Source organism: Molothrus ater, chromosome 5 (genome assembly GCF_012460135.2).
Source record: "Molothrus ater isolate BHLD 08-10-18 breed brown headed cowbird chromosome 5, BPBGC_Mater_1.1, whole genome shotgun sequence".
NCBI classification, from domain to species: Eukaryota; Metazoa; Chordata; class Aves; order Passeriformes; family Icteridae; genus Molothrus; species Molothrus ater.
In genome coordinates this window covers 64,144,665-64,166,180 of record NC_050482.2, presented here as the reverse complement: position 1 = coordinate 64,166,180, position 21,516 = coordinate 64,144,665, and the positions used below count along the sequence as shown (strand labels likewise).

Sequence of the window (21,516 nt, the reverse complement as noted above, 5' to 3'; positions counted from 1 at the left end):
AAGGCAAAACGGGAAGGCAAAACGGGAAGGCAAAACGGGAAGGCAAAACGGGAAGGCAAAACGGGAAGGCAAAACGGGAAGGCAAAACGGGAAGGCAAAACGGGAAGGCAAAACGGGAAGGCAAAACGGGAAGGCAAAACGGGAAGGCAAAACGGGAAGGCAAAACGGGAAGGCAAAACGGGAAGGCAAAACGGGAAGGCAAAACGGGAAGGCAAAACGGGAAGGCAAAACGGGAAGGCAAAACGGGAAGGCAAAACGGGAAGGCAAAACGGGAAGGCAAAACGGGAAGGCAAAACGGGAAGGCAAAACGGGAAGGCAAAACGGGAAGGCAAAACGGGAAGGCAAAACGGGAAGGCAAAACGGGAAGGCAAAACGGGAAGGCAAAACGGGAAGGCAAAACGGGAAGGCAAAACGGGAAGGCAAAACGGGAAGGCAAAACGGGAAGGCAAAACGGGAAGGCAAAACGGGAAGGCAAAACGGGAAGGCAAAACGGGAAGGCAAAACGGGAAGGCAAAACGGGAAGGCAAAACGGGAAGGCAAAACGGGAAGGCAAAACGGGAAGGCAAAACGGGAAGGCAAAACGGGAAGGCAAAACGGGAAGGCAAAACGGGAAGGCAAAACGGGAAGGCAAAACGGGAAGGCAAAACGGGAAGGCAAAACGGGAAGGCAAAACGGGAAGGCAAAACGGGAAGGCAAAACGGGAAGGCAAAACGGGAAGGCAAAACGGGAAGGCAAAACGGGAAGGCAAAACGGGAAGGCAAAACGGGAAGGCAAAACGGGAAGGCAAAACGGGAAGGCAAAACGGGAAGGCAAAACGGGAAGGCAAAACGGGAAGGCAAAACGGGAAGGCAAAACGGGAAGGCAAAACGGGAAGGCAAAACGGGAAGGCAAAACGGGAAGGCAAAACGGGAAGGCAAAACGGGAAGGCAAAACGGGAAGGCAAAACGGGAAGGCAAAACGGGAAGGCAAAACGGGAAGGCAAAACGGGAAGGCAAAACGGGAAGGCAAAACGGGAAGGCAAAACGGGAAGGCAAAACGGGAAGGCAAAACGGGAAGGCAAAACGGGAAGGCAAAACGGGAAGGCAAAACGGGAAGGCAAAACGGGAAGGCAAAACGGGAAGGCAAAACGGGAAGGCAAAACGGGAAGGCAAAACGGGAAGGCAAAACGGGAAGGCAAAACGGGAAGGCAAAACGGGAAGGCAAAACGGGAAGGCAAAACGGGAAGGCAAAACGGGAAGGCAAAACGGGAAGGCAAAACGGGAAGGCAAAACGGGAAGGCAAAACGGGAAGGCAAAACGGGAAGGCAAAACGGGAAGGCAAAACGGGAAGGCAAAACGGGAAGGCAAAACGGGAAGGCAAAACGGGAAGGCAAAACGGGAAGGCAAAACGGGAAGGCAAAACGGGAAGGCAAAACGGGAAGGCAAAACGGGAAGGCAAAACGGGAAGGCAAAACGGGAAGGCAAAACGGGAAGGCAAAACGGGAAGGCAAAACGGGAAGGCAAAACGGGAAGGCAAAACGGGAAGGCAAAACGGGAAGGCAAAACGGGAAGGCAAAACGGGAAGGCAAAACGGGAAGGCAAAAGAGGAGAAAAAAGATAAAAGGAAAAAAGAAAACCATGCAACCAAAAATACCCACACAAAAAAACCCAACCCCTCCCCCCAAAAAAAACCAACAACAACAGGAAAAAACCCACAAACTACAACCCAGACAAAAAAACCCCAACAAACTCCAAACATTTTCTACAGCATCATAAATATGCCTACTTTAGAAGAGATATTTCACAATCAACTTCTTTAAATGCAGCATGTCAGCCTAAAACATCCAGCTGAATATTCTGCATGGAATAACTTGAAGAGCAAGCAAGTCTCCATTCTGCTGAGGCTGTGCAATGCTTGGCACTCTCTGACAAGCAGGTTTGTTGACAGCCTCAGAAAGTGGTCAGGGACCAAGTGCACAAAGAGCTGCAAGGATCATGCACAGATGGCACCTGTCAGAAGGGAACTGGAGATGAGTGGAGCAGTCCTGCAGTGCTGGTGCCCCTCACTGTCTGTTCAAATACCCAGTTATGATCTTCACTGGGCTCAGCCTGGCCCCTTTCAGACCCAGCAAGCACAGATTTTCCTTGCCAATTTGATCTGAAAAACCTTTTTAAATGCCTATTGACAGTCCTGTGATAAAAGCATTCATAAAAAGATGGAACCAAAGCTACCAGTCTAGATACTTTTAACTTTTGTATTTCTGCTTGCATTATACCCATGATTGGTTTTCTGTTTTTTCATGGGAATGACTCTCAATAAAAGGGATGAGGCTTGGACCATTCTGGGCTACTCTGTGTCCATGGCAGGGCTGGAATTGGATGATCTTTAAGATCCCTTCCAATCCAAAGCATTTGGGACCTTCTAGCCTGTTCAGCTGAGCAAGATGGAAAGCAAAAGTTTTGTTGTAAGAAGTAGAGGCTTTAAGGGCATTTCCATGTGCATGGGAAAAGATCTGTGGCTGGCAAGAGTTCCACTGACTCCTGAAATGCCTCATCCTATCCCTTTCTCCTTTAACAAGAAGAAGCATCCAGGCAGTTGCACCACTTACAATCTACAACCATGCAATAATATTCAGTCTTGACCAGCATGCACTACAAAATCATGGCTTGGCTTGGAAAGGCTCCAAAACAAAGAAGACAGGCAAACAGGCAGCCTGCAACTGAACCCTACAGCAGTTTCTCATTCTCAACCCAAATCACAGAAATATCCCATCTTTTAAAATACAGGGTCAACTTCAACATTTCATCTCTCCTTGGCTCTGTTCCTGAAAAAAAGTATTGCCTTTTTCTCCTTATGAAAGATTTTTCTTCAAAAGATACACAAAAAAGTGGACTTCCAAACTCCTTCAAGTCTGTGTGGGTGATGTGGAGAGTATGAGTGGGTAAGGTCTGGCAAAGAGGTTGGAAAACTAATTTTCCCTGTTGGCTGGGGAAGGGAAGCATCAGAGATACCCACAGAGTGAATTGCACAATAGATATATTATTGATGAAGGATGACCCCCAGCCAGAGAATAACGTGCAATGACTCCAATGATTTCAAGAAGGCTGAACACTTGCTTTATTAAGCTATACTCTATTACATACTACACTACACTCTATACTAAAACTATACTACAGAAAAACCCATGACCCTTACCAGACAGTCACAACACAGCTTTGACCTAATTGGTCAATCAGGCCAAACAACCATCAGCAGAGTCCAATTAACAATCCCTTTTGGTAAACAATCTCCATAACACATTCCACATGTGCCAAACAACAGGCACAGCAAGTAGAGATAAAAATTGTGTTCTCTTCTCTCTCAGCTTTCTCACTGCCTTCCCCAGGAAAAACCCTGGGAGAGAGAATTATGTCTCTCTCTGTTCAAAGAGCATGTGAATACCACAATATAATAATTAATAGCTATTAAATTGTAGATATATTAATTAATAGCTATTAAATTGTGCCTCACAGCTGCAGCAGGAGGATTATGACAGCAGGAAAAACACAGAAATGAGCTTCTTTTCATGATCTCCTGGGGCCCAAACACTTCCATAGCTGGTCCAGGGGGGATGTGACCAGGATGCCTTTGGGAAAGCATCTAACTGGACAAGTTATATTCAAACGATGCCAAGAGAGCAAAGTTTTTCAATATTCTACAGCAAACTATTTTGACAAGCATTTCTTTAGTGGCTTAAGACTTAACCTGTTTATTTTGCTTATCTGACACGATCCTTGTGCCCACAAGTACTTTTAACATATTTTTGAGCTGGAGATACCATCTACACCTTGTGAATATATTCAGAGATCAGCTCTCCAAGACCAAATTCAGGTCACCAATCCTGATGCATTTAACTTTTTAAGGCTGGAAATACTTGACTGTTCATTCAGTTATTCTGAAGAACGAAATGTACAGCAATGACAGTGAAGAAAAATAAGACAAAAATAGCTTTCAAAGTGATCCTTCTTCACTGCTCGCCTTTTTTTTTTTTTTTAAGGACAAGAAGAACTTGACCTTAAACTGAAACAATTAATAGTCAGTGAAATGTAATTTGGCAGCTTGTTAGCTCTGCAAGGAGAGCTCTTAACACATACAAACTCTTAGAATTACACATAGGGAATGTATCATGTAATATAAATATATAGAGTTACATTCCATTATGGGATTCAGAACTGCCATTATAGTAAAAGTGTTTATTTTAACAAGGAAGTACAGTTTTAGTGTGGCTATTAAAGAAAATAAACCAGTCTGAAAACATTTTTATTTTTCATGACTGTTAATGGTCAAAGCATACAAACTGCAGTGAGAGTAAAACCAGAAACATCTGAATTGTTGTCAATGTTTTGACTCACAAGAACACAAAACCCAGTTACTGTAATTACAATGAAATATACCACAATTATTTGCTGGTCTTGTGCAGTTCTTGCTCTCCCACAATTGAAATCTTGTAGAAAAATTTCCCTATTTACTAGTGTTAATCATGAATTCAATACAGACAACTCAACAATTCAATATTGTTACCAACCTGCCTGTTCCACACTGAAAAAAAAAAATCTGTAAATTAAAGTAAATCTTACTAGCAGAGGAAATAATTTCCATGTTTGTCCTTAAGCTCAAAACAATTTCAACAAAATAATCCAGAGCTGTTGACTGCACTAAATGAAAACTATTCCTAACTAAAGATTCAGCTTTATTATTATTATTATTTCATACATTCCAGGTGTAAAGACACAACATTTTATGGGAGTATTCCCTACTTCAAATATATTTGCTGCAAATACATTTTTTTTTAAATCTTTAATGTGAGGATATTTTAGGTAGGGCAGTAATTTGAGTAAGAGTCCAAGTTACAACTGTTAAAAAGAGAATTCAAAGCAGCCATTGTTATGTGTATCCAATGCAATAAAAATTTTGACTGACAGATCTCCAGATCATAGAATTCAAACTGAAACATCTTATAAGCACAAACCCCCTCACAATAAGTTATTTTCCTAGAAATACTGCAAATTAACTGATTACATTTTATTTGAAATTTATGAGGTCTTCAATTATGTACTTTAGGGCTTAGTTGGGATGTGCATCCTTTATTAATGCCACATTCCAACTTCCTCATGCTGCTTCTTCAGAACTTCTATTAGAAAATATTTATAATTAAAGAGCTTAAAAATAGTCTAAAGAAATCGTTAAACTTTTGCTGCTAGTATTAAAACTCAAATGTTTTGAAACTCAGATTCTGAGAAGAGCCAGAATTATTACATCTCCTACACTCCCAATAGTAATCTAAAAATTCATATGACAAGGGCATGGTGATATTTAAAACTGAGAGACAACCCTGAGGTGGAACACACCCTGAGTCAGAGACCTAATGATGCCATTGTGGAGATACATCTGAACGTGCCCTGCAGCACTTGGGACTGAGGGTGACCTCTGGCAGCAGCCAGGGCTTTTCTGTGACAGTGAGAAACACACAGATGTCAGGAGACAGAGCCCTGCTCTCCCTCCTCCAAGGGACCGGCGCAAAGAGGGTGGAGAAGTTTCATCAACACCAGATTTCAATGCTGAAGTTCAGGAGTGACTTGACTGAGATCAGCATCTTCAGGGAAAAGAGATATTGGACAAATTACAACAGATGTGTGTTTTCTTACCCCACAAGCCCCATTACAAGGCTTTGGTTCCATTCAAGCTTCTTTAAACTACCTTACTGAGGACTGAGACACAAAATCATCTTTGCTATGTGTGAAAGTAACATGGCCCAATTCTCATTCTTAGTGCTATTAATCTTAATATTTTTCACACTCAGAATTTTTATTTCTATATAAACATGCCATTACAGATGTTGAACCCTAACAGAGCCATCAGGGGAAAACCCAATTTCATGACACCATCTTGATTTCCAACCAAACATTTTAATTTTAACAACAACAACAAAAAAGTGTCATTTGGTTTCTAATCCATCCACCCAAATCCATTCATTTTCTAACCAACATCCAACATTCATTGTTTCAGACACATTGCCAATACGACAGAAATTGAAAATTTTTTTGGACCATCTGCTTTGTGTCACTGACCAACCAAAGATGCTCTGCTATCTGTAGGCAGGCAAACCCTAGCAGAATATTCCCTTCCACTTTCTGTGGCATTAAAGATTCAGATACCACTCAGTGTCATAATTCAGGTGGAGAATCCAAACAGTAAGTTCCAAGCTCCATCTTGTCCTATAATATCTACTACAATCATATTATAACTGGAATAAATGTCTCTCTAGAATAACTTTCATTAGAGCATTTGGATATTTTTTCTTTTTAGATTGTAATAGCTCACAGAAAATTGTTAAGTTGCTGTTTTAAGTAAGCCAACAAATCCATTTGTGTCTGAAATAAGAGCTTGCTCAAGATTGAGCTTTTGTCCAGCAAAATGAATATTTAGGACTTCTCAAGTAATCATTCAGTAGTGACTTGAAATAACCATTTCACTTCATCTATTAAATGTGGACAGAATGATAATTCATTACAGATGTGCATCTATCTTTTTTGGTAAGTGTATTTAGGGGGTAGTAGGATTCCATGGCCACCCAGATGCAGAGTACAAGCCATCTCAGGAGGGTATGTACCACTGCTGAGACAGAAAAATCCTCAGCTGGGTTGGCCTAATATCAGATAACAACAGACCAGGACAAAGAACTGTTTCATGCACTGCCTTGTCTCCAGATGAGGTGAAGAGCAGATGACAGGACAAACACACAGTGCTGGGTTTCACACAGAACTCCCTATGGGCTGCAATTTCCAGGACTGAGGTGGTACCCAAGGATCCTTGATGGGGCTTCTGACAAAATAATTTTGTTCCCATGGCATTCAGAAAACATCACAATTTGTTTACACTGATTTAGTGCAGATCTGAATGCTCACTTGCCCAGTGAATGGAATTTTCATGCAGTGGCCTCCAACACTGTTAATATTGCTGCAGGACAAAAAATGCAACACTGGTGAAGCAGCATGTCATGGCCCTAAAGAGGTAGTATCAAAGCAAAATTAATTTCATTCAAATAAACTCTCAGAGAAAGGTGTTACAGACTCTGGAAATGGCAAAGGCACAGCCCAAGAGGTAAATTACTGCTCTGGGGAGGATAACACAAAGACTCCTATTACAACCCCAAAGCATTGAGACCCAAGACTTTCACTGCCATTCAGAGCCCTGGCAGCACAAATGTTTCACCCAAGGATGAGAGATTTGGTTTCAGATCAAAAGGGAGAAATTATTGTTGTTCTCCACCTCCCCCTTCATTTCCACTGATGCTCATGTGCAGTTATTTCTTTATTCTGAACACTATGTTTTGCTATTGGGGACACCTCCCAGATGTCCCCCAAACTGGTGCTTTATGAGCTGCCTTTGCTATAAATGCTTTAGTCTTCCCTTATCCACATTTGGGTAAGGCTCTTTCCCCATCTGAGAGCCAGATTTAAACGGGTTGGAAGTTACAGGTGGCTGGAACACTTGGTGGGTGTAAAGCACTGACCATTTCTGGTTTTGCAAAGGTGATGATGATGCTGGGGTTTGCTGGCACATGGCACAGAATCTCCTCCTTGATGCCTTATCTCCCCCAGCACAACTTCTTCAGACAGCTGTCAGAGAAGTTAGCAAGATAAACACTGGAAAAATCCCTGAAAATTCCATCTGGTGCAGAGAAAAATTGCCTGGCCCAGGCACAGCAGCAGCTAAATGCAGTGATGGAAAGGGAAGACTCTGGATGTGTCACTGCACCCTAGGAAATGGCAACACACCAAAACCCCATTCAGTGCCTGAGAGGGGAGATGTGGAAATGAAAGAGGAAGCAGAAGAGAGCATCAGAGCTCCTTAAGAAGCCTTATTCTGAATTATTTCAAAAAGTTAGCAATAAACCTGCTCAAATTTACTTTTTTATTAGAAATTACTACTGAAACAGGCCCTTAACTGACTCCAAATTAAATTGCCTCACTCTCCAATTATAAGAGAAGTCCAGAAAGTATTTCAGCCCAGGTTCTTTCCACTTTAACTAATTCACATCCAAAACTGGCAGACATCAATGCATTAATTTATCCAGCAAAGAACACCCTTACTCTTTTAAGGAGGCTTCAGAAGATGACAAAAAATAATGAAAGTTGAAGTCTTTACCAGGCAGAAGCCCCATAAAAGCCATCATGACCTCACCCAAGTAGATCTCTAGCAGCTAAAAGTGACTTTGCTCATCTCACCTGTGAACAGACCTAACTGTGCTATCAACGTGATTTTACCTCACAAGAAACAGCGCAATCACAGAACTTCCAGAGATCCCATTTCTCCAGGAGAAAAAATTAAACCAGAAAAGCAAGACCCTATTTAACACATTTTATCATGGTCAGGCAGGTCTGAGTGTATTTTTTGCATACTTTCTGCTCATCAGGATTTTCAAATTCACCCCTGTAAAGCCTTCAGCTGCTGGACCCCTGCATACACCAGAACCCAGTGCACACTCTCTGTCCTCTGTATTTTACAAGGTTATAGGAACAGGAGCCAACCTGAGCCCTTCACATAAAAAGCAAGAGACACTTGTAGGCTTTATCTTGGGCTGCCCTTGGTCCAGGACAGCTCATTTAGCACAAGCTAATCTTGGATAGACCCAGGTCAACCTGACCTGAAAGGATCTTAATTGGGTTAGTACAACCAGCTCTGGATATCCTATTGCCATGGTCTGATTCACCCCATCAAAAACAGTATGAAAATGCCACCAGCAGGAAACACTGGCATTATGCTGCTTAAGGTTTGTTGGGTTTTTTACAACTGGAATCAAGTTCTGAGAGCTCAGAACAGTATAAGAGTTAAAGGAACACAAACAGACCCAAGGGGTCAGACCATGGCTGCAGTTTACATACTCATGGGGCAGATCCAGGACAAGGCTGTGTGCAAGCCAGAATTCCTGGAATTAGTTATCAGAATTGTATTACAGATGTTCTCCTCATAATTCACCTTACCCAAAGGGGAAAAACATATTCTTCTCCTCTTACAGGGGACATTAAGTCCATGTCAGCAAGGAAGACGGAAAGAAAATCCAAAGATTTGTCTTTTTCTTTTGGAAAGAAAGAAAATCCAGGAGCCTTTTTTTCCTTTATTGCTGGATTATCACTATTACAGATGAAAAAGACAAAAATAGGATCTAATTAAAATAATACACTGTTCTAAAAGCCATCAGCACTGCTTTATATTCCCAAGCTGGCTACTTTCTGTTGTGTTTGGTAGAACCAATCACACCTCTATTCTTTCCACAATACAAAACAGGAGGTGCCCTAAAGGAGTTTTACCCACATGAGCATGGAAGGGAAAGTAAGAGAACTCCCTAATAAAAGGGGCAAAAGAGAGAGGAAGGGGTATCCCAGAAATTGATCAACCTCCCCCACTTCTATGGGCTTTACCCCTGAGAAATTCCCATAGAAATTATGGCCAGGTCACCTGGGATGCTCACAGCAAAGTTCTCTGAGTAGAACACTAAGAAGAGAGAGTTTTCCAGAGACAATTACTCACTCATGGTTTCCAAAGTGGTTCTATTAAAAAATATATGTTCTCCTGCAAGTGAACATGATTGATATTTGAAAAAAAAAAATTGAGCCTTTCCAACTTCCCTAGTAAAGAAGGAATGCATTGTCAACACAAAACATTGTTTAAATGCATGTTCTTTTTCCATGTATCTCCCTCTGAGTGGGCAATGGTTTCCATTTGATCAAGTATTACTACCCCAGTCAGTCTTGAGTTTTATTCAACAGGTAATTCAGCTAAAAGCGGGTATCAATAGTCTATATTAATTAATAATTGATTAATAATTGGACTATAAAAGTCCAACACCCCAGTTCTGCGGGAAAGACTAAAACTTTTAACCAAACCCACTCCTAGATAATCGGCTGAAGCTTTTTACAGCCTCAAAATCTACTCATAATTTAAATTGCATTCTGTCAAAAAAGTAACAAGGTCAAAGTGTTTCATCAGTTGTAGTCAAGCAATGCTAAACAGCTCAGAATTTGGCCCAATTTTAATCAATACAAAGAAACAGTATTACTCACTTGGAAATTTATTAACTCTGATCAATAGATTTCATACAACAGCTGCACAAAATCAGCCAACGATGCAACCTATACAGAACACTGCAAATATTTGCTCATTGGGAAATTACTGTTGTTTCCTTTTCTCTTTCCAAAAGATAACAGTATTGCAAAACATGATTTAGCCAAGTATTCCAATGCTAAAGGTGCACCAGTTGTATGTACACAGCAGATTACTGGACACTCCAAAATTGAAGGGGAATCAGTTCCAGATGTTTTCCACTGATTAAATTCAGCCTGAGCAAGGTTAAGCAAATGACAAGCAGCTGCTTTTCTTTTTTTGCCATAGTCATGAAAAATCCCCTCAGAGCTCTGAGTGACTCTAACTGGCTGACACTGGGTGCAGCACCTTTTTCCCCTGAGTTTTCATGATTACAGAGACTGTGAACTCCAGAGCAATGAACTCTCTCCACCTCCAGTCTGTCAGATTTTATGCAGATAAAAATTAAAAGGAAAAAGCTCAAAAATAAAAACAAACAAATATTCTTTTAATACCCCAGTGATGTAAATCCTAAATCACAGGCCCCCTCACTGCATACAATGCTGTCTCCTGAAGCAAGTCAAAGCGGAACTAAAGAAATATTAAGGTGTCACTAAACCAGGCCATGGCTCAATGCAGCACTGGCATCACCTTCATAACCCATCACTTCACTTCAAACAGGGCAGAAAGGCTTTTTTACCATGCATAGAGGTTGACACAAAGCTTTACTTCTTAGGCTTGTCTCCTATTTATCCTCAGACATTCAGAGGTTTTTTTTTTTCACACCTGATGGGATTAAACTGAAATAAAGACATTGTGTATATGCATATGTGTGTGTCCTTAAGCAAACTGACAGGTCAGATTTTCCATCCCTGCATTTATGCTGAGCAGGGCAAGGAAGCATTTTCAAAGCACAGAACTTCCAAATTCTTTCCAAGGCAAATATTCCCATGGAGCTGTGGCTGGGGAGATCTGGGAAGAATAGCACGCACGCCTAATACCAAAATTATTTCCAAGCACTGTCTGTGACTGCAAAGAGCTTGCTGTGCAAAGAGACACATCAAGCAAAGTAAATTGCTTAGAAGTGGCTACACCTGGCTACTTCAACAGGGAGCAAAACTAAAATAAATGGAACACTCAGCCTTTTCTTCTCTATTTTTCAACTAATGTTTATTATATACAGACACAGCCCCCTCCAAAGAACCAGTGTTTATTTTGATTCTAATTATAGAATCTTTTCAGCATTCCCAGCTGACATACAACAGAAATAAGCAAAATACATGATTTTCAAGACACTAATTCACTTTGAAGAAAAGTATATTTTAAGGAGTAGTAAAAGTGCATGTACTACTCCACCACCCAAGTAAAACCAGTTTAAAAGGCTGTAATTTTTATACATGATGTCCTCATCTTCTACAATAATGTTTTGTCATTTCCATCAGAAAAAATCCCAAATTTCTGTGGCTGAAAAGTAGCTTTATGTTTTAGATTAAATAATATCATATTTTCCCCACAGAGCATTCTCTACATTTGCTGCAAATACTAGCTTTTCTTGCAAAAGCTGCCATTCCTGATTACCACTCCTCCTTGTTTATGCTGAGGATAAACAACCGTGCAGGCCCATGTTTAATCCTGCATTGACTAATTGCATTCTCCACTTCTGTAATGCTGTGTCAGTCTAAAAACACTTCATAAACAATTAGGACCTCACAAAATCTCCGTGACAGAGACAAGACTTACATTCATGGAACAGATGATGCAACCCAAGCACAGTGAGTTAATTGTCTGCCCGAGGTCACCCCCAGAATCGGTAACAGAATCCAGGAATTCAGCCCTCCCTCCTCAGCACGGGATGAGCCTCAACACCAACACAAGGATTCCAGCAGAGCCTACCAAGATGTGTTGGAGCTTTGTCACTGCCTTAGATCCTCATTTGGATCCTCACTTTTAAGCAATTTATTTTGTGGAAAAGGGTTTGAGGCAAAAGCTGACAGTTCCGGGCTTTTTTACAAAACCAATACATACACACACCAAAAAAAAAAAAAAAAAAAAAAAAAAGGAAAAAAAAAAGGGGGAAGAAATGCAGTAAGTTATCCTTAGTACCTCTTCTCACCTTCAGTAGAAAAGCTCCATGTTGGCTCAAAAATGCCTTCACTTCCATGCAGCCACCAGGGAACTGCAATGAGCCTCACAGCTTACAGCATAAAGTTCTATGTTTGCCACCACTGGTCCAAATGCTGGCTGGGATTCCCTCCTCTCCCTGTTTTCCTTTTCTCACCCACTGCATTACATGGATATGTGCCTTGCAGTCTGAAATTAAATTACTGCAGTTTGAAGTTTGGGTTTTGGCACTTTAGACCACAATGCTCCATTTCCACACTGGAGTGAGACTGTTGCTACCTCCATGAAACTGAGCAAAAAGATGGAATTCTTAAGTGGCCATAGTGAGAAAAATCCAAACTGTGTAGCACATCCTGATCTGTGCTTTTAAGGGTTAATTTAACAGAAAATACAGCTAAAAGCAGGTATCAATAGCTATCTATAAGATTCCAACACACCAATCCTGTAGAAAGATTAAGACTTTTAACGAAAGCCTCTCCTAGATAACCTGCAAAGATTTCCATCTCATCTTCCAGAAACTGTTTTCCCAGACAACCTTAATTTATATATTAGTTCCCCATTCCCTGCTGCACAAGCTGCAGGACAATTTTTAATATTAAAGTACGTTGACTAATTAGAAAAATCACAGCCTTAAGCAAGTTTCCTCCATAAAGAGAGGAACCTCAAATCCCAATTTCCCTCTTTTCCTACTCTCTCCAAGGTTGCCCTTGCTTCCCCAAAATGGTTTGGGCCACCTGACCCCAGGCAGGGCAAGTGCAGCAAAGCTGGAGCCCAACACATCCCTCAGGACCACGAGACAGGGACTCCTTTTTTCCACACTGTGGGATCACATCCCATAAGCAGCTGGTTAATAGACTGGAGATCCGGCCAAGCAGCTGCTGGATATCCAAAGTGTGGGGACAGATCACTGCAGGGAATTCCTGATCCAGGATTAGGGGTGGGGACACTGCAGGAGCATCTCTGCCCTGGGGAAAGCTCCCAGGCTGCCTTCCAGAGTGCTCTCAGCCACTTCTGGGTCAGTCCCAACTGCATATTGAATAAAAATTCCTCTCTAATCCACAGCCTGGAGCACTGATGGGTTTATTTAATAGCACCCGAGGCAGAAATCTCTCTAAATGTATTTGTCATTTCAACAGCAAACCTCTGGTAAATGTTTTGTGAAATATCATATTCCAGCAAGTTCTCATCCACTGTACAGGAGCCTTCACCAGCTCTCTAGGCTATAATCCAGGTCCTATGTTCACAGACACACACAGATGATATAGGAAAATATGACAAAAAATCAGAATTAAAATTCTCTTCTGCTTATCTCCTATTTAAAATGCACAGTGCCACATCAGAAAAAAACCAAACAAAACCCACTTGATCTGACATGATTGCTCATGACTAATTCACAATCCCTGTTACTTATTTACCCCCTACTGACTGGTTTGATTGGGGGTGCTTTTTGTTTGGGATTTTCTTGTTTGTTTCCTTTTTTAGTTTTATTTTTCCTTCTTAAATTCCTACTTCCCTTGGAGCCAAGTTCCAAAATTGACTATATGTGGGGATTGTCCTCACACAAAAGGTGAGGGGGGAAAAAGCTGTTGATGGACAAGGAATCAGTGCTTTCCTTCACAAGGGAAGGTACTATCATCCTCTCTCAGGGCCCACTCTTGAAATCCAGATCCAAAACTGAAAACACCTCATGGCTGCTCTGGGCAGAGGGAAGATTGTACCTCTACTTGTCCCAAGTACCTTTAGTGCTTCTATCCCACTTTATATATTCATTAAAAACACCATCCTTTAAGCCCCCCATAGAGCCCCCACAGCTGGATCTGTCACCACACCCTGAGTCACCTCCTCAGGTGCTCTGCTCTCCTCTCCTGCCTGGCTCTTGGGCACTCCTGAGATATGCTAAAACTCCAAATTTAGGGGGTGCACACAGCTGCTTCCTCAAACTCCTGGGAGATCATCTCACTGCTGGGCCTGGAGAGACACCCCAGGACTGCCTCTGGCTCCCTTCACCAGCAGCAGGAGCCCCCCAGCAGCCAAAACCTCTTCCCAAAGCAGGACCTGCCTCATCCTCACTGCTCACACCTGAGGCTGTCCCTGTCCCATCACCATCACACCTGGGCCTGTCCCTGTCCCCACCCCTTTCCCATCATCATCCTCACACCTGGGGCTATCCCATTCCCATCATCCTCACTAGACACACCTGGGGCTGTCCCTGTCCCCTTCCCATCATCATCCTCACACCTGGGGCTCTCCCATTTTATCTATATTTCATGTGTCCTACCTATTTTCACTTAGACCTATTTTCTCTTAAATCTGTTTAGACACATTTACATATATATGAATTTACAACTGCATCTCATATCTATTCAGCCTTATCTCAATTTACACTTCTGTCTTTACACTTAGGTATTTATTTAGACTGTGCCAGCCTACACTTCTATTTGGATTATATTTTAACACTTATTGCACAGAAAAATCAATTTAGACCAGATATCTGTTTAGAGCTAAATATTTACACTTGCATCTAATTACACATCAGCCTGTTTAGATTTAGGTATTTATATAGCCTTGTATATAACCTCTATTGAGATTACATACATCATCTACTTTTGCCCTGCAATGCAAAGCAAATGTAGGTGGTTCCAGCTGGACAGAAATTTCCTATTTTAAATCATCATCCTGCATCTCAGCAGCCTCCTGTCAGTGCTGTTAGTGGCTCTCAGGTTCCTTCTGATCACTCCCTGGCTCCTCAGCTGTTTGCTTTGCAAGCCCAGAGAGATAAACCCACCTAACCTGTGCATCTTTTCCAGTCCTTTCTCTTGTGTTCTAACTTTACTTGCTCCTCATTAAATCATTTTCCAAGTAATAGCAAGTGACAGAGTTTGTAGTGTCAATTTTAGCACATTTAGTGCTAATTTTCAGGGGACAGAAAAAATATAAACTGCTTCCTGACACCATTACTGCATTCACAGTTGGTAACTGGGCCAAACTTTCATTCTGCAAAGATTTCCATCTCAAGCTTTGGCCACTGAGAAAAAGCTCACAATTTACCCACATCATTCTCATCTTTCTTAAGTTTTGGAACAGTTGCAGACTGGGATATTCATGTGAATTCACTAAGGAGCTCCTATGTCTCCCAAGTCATTCTATGCTGGATCAGCACTGCTGTTATATTTGCAGGACCTGAGGGATGAGGCTTCTCTGGCTGCTCTGTCCAGACCTTCCCTGACCTGACCCTGATTTAGCTGTGGCAGCAATTTCTCTAATTGAGCAGGTGTCTGTATCTTGTTTTACTTCTGTTTATCTTTGTGTTGCACAACCACGGCTTCGTATCTGCAGCAGTTATTTTAGTAGGGTGAGATATTTACAACCAAATAATGACAGAGTTTACAGAAATTCAGGCTGGGCAGAATATCAGAGGCCTTGAGAAGTGGAAACACAGGATGCAGTGTGTGAGCACAGGCAGGAGATAAGAGATGGGGCACAGGCTTGGCACTGGAGACCCCACAGCTATAAACAATTCACTAATGGTCAGTGGAAATAAAAAGCAGTCTTGAAGCAGGACAAAACTGGTGGTAAAGGTAACAGAGAACAAAGAAATCCTATTTCACATGCATAAAAGGGAACATAAGATGGTAAATGCTGATGAAACCTGGAGCTGCACAGCAACGAGGAAATGTGTCAGAGGGTGTTAGGAAACATTTGTAAGTGACCCAAAGTGGATCCCAGGAGGAAAAGGAGAAACTGTCACCACAAACATCATATTCCTCCCTGTTAAAGACATGAGATTTCAACAAGTCATTGTGTATTTCCCCTCTTCCTTCTGCAGCAAATTATAGCCAGGAACTAAATGAGCATAAACACCAGCCTAACAGGCAGAATTTTAAAAGCAAGTTTAACAGTTTTAATTGAATTTTTACTATAGTTGCAGCTTTTTAATTACTAAGAAAAATAAAACCCAACTATTGCATTTGAGTCTCTTTTGTAACAATTAGATCTAGACTAATTAGGTGAAGATGTCAGTAATTCTAGTACCAAATTCCACTTTTTACTTTATAATATGTGCTTACCCTTTTTGATACAGAACACAGTATAATAATTCTTAACCTACTTTCTACCATATCTTACCTATTAACTCTGACTTTCCATTCTTGAAAAACCTTATTTCATTTCTCTCCTTTTTTTCCCCAGGGCTAGCTATGTCAATAGGTTCTTCCAATACATGATGTCATGAAAACCCCACAAGGGCTGGCATTTAGTGAGAAGATTCTGCTGATTCCTCAAACATATCAAAAGAGAAACCCAACTACTGACTTTGTCATCAAGAATACATTTCTATGACAGGGTCTTGGATTTGCTTCCTTCCTTCTCCTGCCCTGTGCCTCACACAGCAAGACCATGTATGTTCTGGATCCCACAGTAAAAATGATCAGGGCTGCATCAGTACTGTGAAAGAACTTACCAAAAACTTTACAATTTATCAGGTCAATTTATACTCTCACTTTAAGAAGCTGCTTCTGTGTCATTAATAGTCAATATGTTGACTCAAAGACAATTTATTTGCCTCTCCAATTTTCTGCATTTTTTGATGTTTTAACAGTTACCTGAAATACTCATTTTGGCAACAAAACACCTACGCTGGGGTATGCATAGATATTTTCATTTTTCAGCTCATAATTATTTTTCCCCCACTGCTGTGCTGATAGTGTCTAGAAAAAGCCTGAGGCAGCTGCAAACACCTTCCCTCACACAGCACTGCCATGGTCTCTGGGAACATCTGGTACAAAGTCCCTGCTCAAGTCTGATGTGACCAGCGATCCAAACCCCGGTCTTAAACCAGGCACAACAGGGAGTTGAATAAATGCAGAACAAAAATGAATTTTTAAACCTCAAAAGCTGCCAGATTTAATCAGAAGTAAGAGTGGGTTTGGCAGAGCTAGTTGTTCTCTTCCTGCACCTCCCCTTTCCCATCCCCACCCCCAGTCCTGTCATCAACTTTGGCCATGAGAGATAAACCACAGAATTCACTGGAAGGTCTCACTCAGGGCAGCCAGGGCTGAACCAGTAAAGACTGAAAACTTGCTGGTAGAGAGGTGTTTCCACAATTCTCACACATGAGCAAGTACCATCCATGCAAGTCCTGAACTGACAGACAAATGGAGACGTTGAGCAGCCCTGCACTGACCACAAATTCTCACTGCAAAGCCACCACCATCTGCTAAACCCACCTTCTTAAGAGCATGACATTTGTCAGAAGCCTGGTATCTGGATACTTTCTCATGCTGATTCAGTGCATGCCTTTGTATTTATGATTTTCAGACTTACTGGCAGTTATGCAGACTCTCAAAAGCTTTGGTGTTTGCTTTATTCTGTTAATTTTGGCCACGTGTTTTTCCTCACCTTTCTCTCAGCTTGTCAGCACTGGACTCTCTGAATCCACTTCACTTAAAATGTTTGCTTCTTTATATGTACTGCAGACTGTAATCCATCTACACCAGTAAGGGAAAGCAGCCCCTTTTCCCACTGGGAAATGCAACCAGTGTCTGGGAAAAACCAGCTCACTTCCAGACAGGTGAATGCTGGAATGTCAGCATCCAAACTGGCATTACAGACAGAATAAATCAACAGCAACACTACTGCACATTTTAAATGAGAGGGACAACAAAGGTAAGGGAGTCAGAAAACTGAAGTGTCCTCCCCTCTTTCGGTAAAAATTTGCTTTTGTGCAGTTTTGCTTTAAACTGTGCATACATCAGCACACAAGAAACTCCAAAAATCAAACAGAAAAGCACTATGATAAACAGGGAATTTTATTTTTAGCCCAGCAGAGATTTATCACTGTGAGAGTCTTGTGACTTTGACAAATCTAACAATAATGAGTTGTGTATACAACCTACAACAGCTGACAGAGAATAATACATTCCATCTGCTGGAGCCATCCCAGGAGGCTGACCTTCAAGGTCTAAAAACTTTCAAATTTCTATTATTTTTTTTTTCCTCCCTAATAAAAAGCATCATGAAACAGCCATTTGGTTCATTTTGTGTAGGGTGCATTGTGGTGAATAGCTGATGTTTAAAGAAAAAACTCAAAAAATGCATCTAGAAAATTCCAGTCACACCAAAATACAGTTTCCCTTCTGTATGGATCAGTCTCTGTGACCTGCCACTCACTCTTGCCCTTCTAATTAACTAGAATCTTCATACTTGAGTGCCTTCTTTAAACCTTACAGGAATATTAAAGATGTCAGAGGGCTTGCACATGTCTTATCCTGATAACAGACCCTGCCACAGAGGAGTAGGTACAAGGACAGCCAAAAGTACAGGTAAGGATTAATTTCAGGACTACAGAGAACACTTATGGATATAATCTCAGGTAAGGATGAAATGACTGAAGGTTTTAAATCACTACATCAAAATATTAAATCATACACCCTGGTATGAAATAGTTCCTTAGCTGAAGCAACAGGCACCCATAAAAAAAATAAAAATACTGCACTGGAGGGCCACAAAGATGCTCCAAAGGCTGGAGCACCTTTGCTGTACAGACAGGCTGAGAGAGATGGGATTGCTCAGCCTGGAGAAGAGAAGCCCTCCAGCACCTAAGGGGACTTTGTGGAAACACTGCAGAGGGACTTTTTACACGAGCAAACAGTGACAGGACAATAGGAATGGTTTGAAATTAAAAGAGGACATAACTAAATTAGATGTCAGGAAGAAATTGTTCCCTGTGAGGGTGGTGAGGCCCTGGCACAGGGTGCCCAGAGAAGCTGGGGCTGCCCCATCCCTGGAAGTGCCCAAGGCCAGGTTGGACAGGGCTTGGAGCAGGTGGGACAGTGGAGGGTGTCCCTGCCCGTAGCCATGAGACTGGAGGATCTTCAAGATTCCTTCCAAACCAAATAATTCCAGGATTCTTTGATCCTTAAGGTCCCTTCCAAACCCAACCCATTCTATGCAATGCTTTCCTATGACTCAGCATCACACTTACTTTCTAGAACTTCCTAAATCTCCATGTTGGTTTTAGCTTTTACTTATTAATTTCTTTCTAAATAGCTTCATTTTGAGAGGTTTGACTTCCAACAAGGAAACTATTATTGTGGAAGAATTTTGATCTTTCCCTTTCTGTAGGGATAGACAAATTCTGAGTGCTACAGATCATTTTTCATCAGTCACACCCAGAACCCCATGCACAGTGTAGAGGTCAGGAGTAATTTTTCTTTTAGGTTATCAAGTTTTTGTTTCAAAACTCTACCATTTTTGGTGAATAAAAGTCTCATTTCTCTATTATGCACTATCCAATACATAGAGTTTTTTATTCCACATACACAGAAACCTCTCAGAAACCTTAATATTGATCATCTCTGGTTTTTAAGGTTTCCTTTTACTCCAACCTACTTCATAGAAATAAAGGAAAGCATTTGTGCCCATCTTGGGAAGATCTGCCTCCTAAGCAAGGTTTGAGCAAGCCAAGAGTAAGATGGGTGGATGTGGATACATGAACAATTAGGAAAATCCTATTTCCAGGAGAAAAGGTGTGTTCACATAATGCCACTGCTAAATGAAGGCAAACATCTCCTTTTTCAAGGATACTTGAACTACATTTCTATCTATTTCTGCCCAAAACAAGGAATTTTATCAGTGGGACTGTTACTGTGTTACCTGCTCCTGATAGGCAATTATTTTAGGCTTTCCTACAGTCCCTCTCTCACACCTGAGCAGAGCAGCAAAGAGGGCTGGTTCAGGGGCAGCAAAGAGGGCTGGTCCTCTAGTTTAGGCCTAGAAAAGTGATCTGATTCAACCTTGCAGTTTGCCATCATCTGCAAAACACCCAGCCCCCACGAGCAATGAATAAAATATTCCACTACAGCAACACTCAAATAGAAGCTGGCATGGCCCCTTTCAATTCCCTTTTTTGAATGATGGTCCTCTCTGCCTTTTCTACTTTCAGCTTTTTTGACAGGAAAAAAAAAAAAGCCCCATTTTACAGGCTGGAAGCCTAGCACTTCCACTCCCCAGGAATAGAAGCCTATTAATTCTGGCAAGGAGAACTTCACTGAGAGAAATCAGGCTTAAACTTTTGAGAGGTGTCAAGAATGTTCAGTCAATTGAGAAATTGAGCTCGCCAGCTACATTCCTGGAAGCTTTGCAACAGAAGGAATGAATCAGGAAAAGCAAATTGAGTGTGATTTAACCCCGATACTGGCTAAGGCAAAAGGTGAAAGAAAACGAAAAAGAGACAAAATTTAATTGCAAAGGGAATAATATGCATGGCTGTCTCTCAGAATAAGAATAAATTCAACCAGCTATAATGAAAGTACTGGAAGAAAACATTTTCAGAAAAAATGGGGGAAATTCTTTCATTTTCCTGACAGGCAGAAACACCACTCTCCTATGACACAGAGCTTTGCTCAGGTGAACTGTGACCATTGAGGGAACACAGCTTTAGTGAACCAACACTGGCAGAGCTGAGTACAGCCAGCAGAGCCCCCAACATCTCAGTGGCCTCCAGGACTGTTACCAGCAGCTCAACACTTTGCTGCTTCCATCCATCACACCACAACACCAAAAATACACTCAGCAAAATCTGCTGCCACATGGTCAGCAAGGGAAGCTGCTCCAGCCCAATAAACATGCTGAGAATGAACACAGTATTCTGAGATGTGGAGTTCAAGCAGAAACTTTGGTTATAAATATCATACACTTCATGCCCTCTCCCAAAAAGCACTGGAAATGCCTCTGGGTATGAAACAGAACTCAGATTAGGAGTTCAAGATGCAGCAGATCCAGAACAGAGCCCCAACCCCATCAGACAAAGAAAATCAATGCAAAAGGGGAAAAATCAGCTTTCCAGAAAACCTTCTTTTGTAGTAAACAATACCATTTTATATTCCACATTATAACATTCATATCTCCATTACAAACTTAATTTTAAAGAAAGGATTTAACAGACAAAGCAAGTATGTTAACTCAACAGTGAAATTCAGAGTTTCCACATTGAAACATAACCATTGCTGAAATAAACACACAATATTTTAAATGAAGCAATAGAAAAAAAAACACTTATCAAAACCTCTTAGTTGATATGGGCATAAAAATAGTTATTTTTTCTTATCACAGTTTGTTAGCACAATGTTTAAGAGGGGGCTGTAAAAAAAGTAGAAATATTTTTCCTGGTTTATCTTTCCTTCTTTCAGAAGGAGGTAAAGGGAGGTAAAGTTAAAAGGTGGGATAGACCTGAGGAAGATTTCCATCCACCTCTGAAATAATTCAAAAAAAGAAGAATGAACAATGAATCTTAAT

At 41.3% G+C, this 21,516-nt stretch overlaps 1 protein-coding gene across 1 annotated transcript in view; it reads right to left on the bottom strand.

Annotated features, from left to right (window-relative positions):
• Window positions 1-21,516, bottom strand: part of LOC118698106 (potassium voltage-gated channel subfamily KQT member 1-like) — a 411,246-nt gene that overhangs the window by 342,507 nt on the left and 47,223 nt on the right. The window lies entirely within an intron of this gene.